At 40.3% G+C, this 3868-nt stretch overlaps 1 pseudogene; it reads right to left on the reverse strand.

Moving 5' to 3' along the window:
* Positions 1-2814: 2814 nt before the first annotated feature.
* On the reverse strand, positions 2815-3571 carry LOC120255376 (annotated as a pseudogene).
* Positions 3572-3868: the final 297 nt, after the last annotated feature.

Here is a 3868-nt window from a genome sequence, read left to right on the forward strand (position 1 = left end):
CACCTAAGCTAGGTACCTTAGCTTGTTCCGGTTTATGGGACTCTGCTACGCCTTTCCCCTTCTCAATATTGAAGGTAGTAGCAGTGTACTTGACGCCTTCTATTTTCTTGGATTTGTCTTTGTCACTCCTTGAAGTGGTTTTTAAATTGGACAACACCTTCAAGTTGGTCCTTTCCAATTTTTTAGCTTGTGAGATTAAGCCTTGGAATGTAGTGATGCTAGATGTACTCAAGAAAGGTGACATCCAACTATCAATGTTCCCCAGCAATAAACCCACTGCCTGCTGCTGATCGAGTGGTTGTTCACATTTAATGCTCAAGTTCCTCCACCTCATGATGTAATCGACCACTTTTTCATCTTTTGTTTTGGCGAGTGGCTACGAGGTCGAAGAATTGTGATTTTGTCACTTATGCCCCCAAACCGTACTCGAAAAGGCATCTTTCATTTGCTCGCCATGTTTGGATTGACTCGGGAGTTGCGATTTGCATACCATTCAAATGCTACTCCTACAAGACTTGCAGAGAACTGTCTGAGGAGGAGTGATGGCTTCGCACTTGTATCTCCACAAGCAGTGACAAAATGAGCCAAGTCGTTTGGTCGGGATTACCAATCCCATAGAATTGCTTGCATCTAGATCATTATATCCCTTGGGGTAGGGACACCGTGTTGTGGTAGCTGGGATAGGGCTTGTCTCCATCCGCCTCTTGTCTCAATTCCTTTGGCTTGATTTAATTCAGAGAACTACCATTCGTCAGTATCTCTTCCCGAGTCATTACAATCGATTGTTCCCTGAGCAGGGAGCATAAGAAGTTCCCCCATGTTCTGCTGGCCTGAAGGTTTCCTTTGGATGTGGTGTTGGACTTCTCGACCTCTGCACATTCTCTATAGGAAAACGCGGGGGTTACCCCTTGCTCAACTGGCCTCAGGGCTTCTCTCGGCTGTCGGGGTTGGACTCCTCGATCTTCCTGGTTGTTCAGGTTGACTTTCCATGAGGATTTTAATTTGCTTCTGCATTTGTAACATTGACCCCATCAACAATGCCATGTTGTCATTGAGTCTTTGATATTCAGTATCACGGTGTCCCTTTTGAGGAATAAAGACAGGTTCATCCTCTTCATCTTCATTTAGTTGCTGTACTTCTTTGTGTTTCCTTTGGTACATGGAGCGGTGGAAGGCTAGTCCCTATTCCTTGCTCCTCATGTGGTGCCACATGACTGGAACATTTTTCTCCATTCAGGGAATCTGCTGCTCTTCTACGGGATCTTGTAACAAGTCCCGGTTGTTCTTGTTCAGGTGCAGGATCTCTTTTTGGTTCAGTAACCATCCGACAAGTGTGTACTTCCAATCCGCATCAGACATTTCTTCATCTTTCATTTCCCTCCTCCATTGAAATTTAGACCTGTTAACCTTTGGTTGATTTCTTGTAGGAGCTAAGCGATCAAACACTGTCTTCTGCGCTGTTGAAATCAATTGCTTCTTCTTTTGATAGAATTCTTTTGGTCTTATCTTCTCTAACTGCAGTTTCCTTGATGCTGTGTAAGTCTTGTAGAGATTCTGACCAAATGAGTTCTTGTGATAGGACTTTGGAGGTCGACCAACCTTGTTTTCACTCAGTTGGGGGCCCAAGTCTGCAGTGGTTGCGTTCTTCTTCACCAGGTTAAGAGGTTCAAATGAGTTGTTGAAGGTACTCATTTGATCATTCTTGTACCCTTGGAATGACACAAAATCCAACTTTTGTCTTGGAATTTTGACTTTCCTTCGTGTGAGACCTGAAAACACACTTTTCTTCTTTGGTGTGTCTTCATCAGATGAGTGGAAAATTCCACTTTCCCGCCCCTTTGCTGTAATGGTGAAAGCGGGTTCATCATCATCATCATCATCATTCATTACCCTTTTGGGGTGAGATAGCCTTCTGAATGCAGATACTCTTGGTGCTCCCCTGACAGCAGCATCCTCACCAGTTGCAGGAGCAATCACATTGGGGCGACGACCTTTGGATGGAAGCCGCGGGACTGTCAGGTTCTCCTTCGAAGGTGCGGGTCTCCTTATAAATTGCACCGACTCAGATATGGTGCCAAAGGTCAGCTCAGCTCCTGCAGCTCCAGTGTTGAATGTGCAGTTGGGCAGTTGCACCTCAGTTCCTTCGCCAAGGAAAATTGTGAGTTTTGGACTTCCAGCTTTGGATTCTGTTTTGAGTGCCATTTGTTCTTTGTTTCCTGCAAAACAAAAAGAAACATAATTAGATTTCTTTCATAGGATGTAGGAACAACGCCTTTACTTCTACTTTTGCCTCAAAGATGGGAGGAGAAATGCTTGGTCCCACCGGGTGTGCCAGAATTTGTGCTTCGATATACTGTCTGGTGTCTTTTTCATGATGCCAGACGCATATTTTCGATCCCACAAATTCTAATATTTTTTTATCTCTTTTGTGATGAGATTTTGTTCTTTTGAAATTTATATATATATATATATACATTTTTTTGCATCTCTTTTGTGATGAGATTTGGTTCTTTTGAAATTTTATTTTATTTTATTTTATTATTATTATTTTTTTATACATATTTTTTTATATCATGCATATGTGCACGACTCCTATATGCATGCATGCTACAACATAAAAAAAAATTATTTTTAGTCCTATGCATGTTGCATTATTTCTATTTCATGTATGCATACATGGTGGGCCCCACATCTTTTGCAATCAACCAGCTAGATTGATTAAGAATTTTTAGATGGTAAAGGGATATTAGCCATTTTACATCATGTAACTTGAATATAAATTATCTACAACATCAAATAGAAGACATTGTTGAACATGGATGTATCAGGAGCACATATTTGTTGCATATCATTTGCATGCACATGACATGGATATAAATGGTGAGCTCCTGAAGAAATCTGCACCATTCTCAACATCATCAGTCACCACGCTTCCGTTTTGTGCCATTAATATTCTGTACACCCGTTTGGAGCACATCTCACCTAACCTCCTATCTTCATTGCCCAAGAAAACCCTCGGTTGTCAAATATTTTAACAGGAATTCATTCTCATGAACCGATCTATTAGGATCCATGTATATATTCAAGAAAGATATCATAGTCGGATATTTCTTCCAAATGGCAATGCCAAATCTTGGCTGCACTTTTGGAATAGCTACTAATGCTTTCAACCAACAATTCATTCTTATCAAGACAATCCTTAGAAATAATGGATCAATTGGCATATACAGATAGTGGAGTCAACTTCTTCCTAAATTGACAACTGGCAAGGCTAGAAGTTAGACCAACAACATGATCAGCCAATTCAGCTTCATCTACACACTGCCTCGAGCGCACATTTGTAAAATGAGTGGTTAATTTTGACAAAAAAAACCTCCTCGACTGGTGGACGTTTCCAGCAGCTACTGCTATTCGTCTAATTCTTATACTGAGCTTGTTCACATTTATTAATGTACCTCATCAACTTGTTTGTGAGGTAGCAAATTGTGAAATTTGGATAATGAGTTCGAACTTTATGGACATGGTCCAACACTTTGATGACAATAATAATAATTTTATTTATTATGGACATACATTAAGCCTTTTGTCCTTCTGCTTTTACTGAGAACATTACATATAAAGAGAAATGTATTCAAAAGAGATGGGACAAAGCAACATCATAATACTATAGTCTGTCCAATAACCTGGCAATCTCAAAGTTCTTTAATTCAATCTGAGACTTCAACTTGAACTCAGCCCGGCAACAACCTCTTCCGATTGAAGCAATCATTCTCATGCAGGCAAATCTATATCTCAAAACTCATCAATAGTGAAGAGAGTATGCTCATCATACATTGACAATAAAATTATAAAATATCAGTGATATCAT

The sequence above is a fragment of the Dioscorea cayenensis genome, unplaced genomic scaffold (assembly GCF_009730915.1).
Source record: "Dioscorea cayenensis subsp. rotundata cultivar TDr96_F1 unplaced genomic scaffold, TDr96_F1_v2_PseudoChromosome.rev07_lg8_w22 25.fasta BLBR01000978.1, whole genome shotgun sequence".
Classification (NCBI taxonomy): domain Eukaryota; kingdom Viridiplantae; phylum Streptophyta; class Magnoliopsida; order Dioscoreales; family Dioscoreaceae; genus Dioscorea; species Dioscorea cayenensis.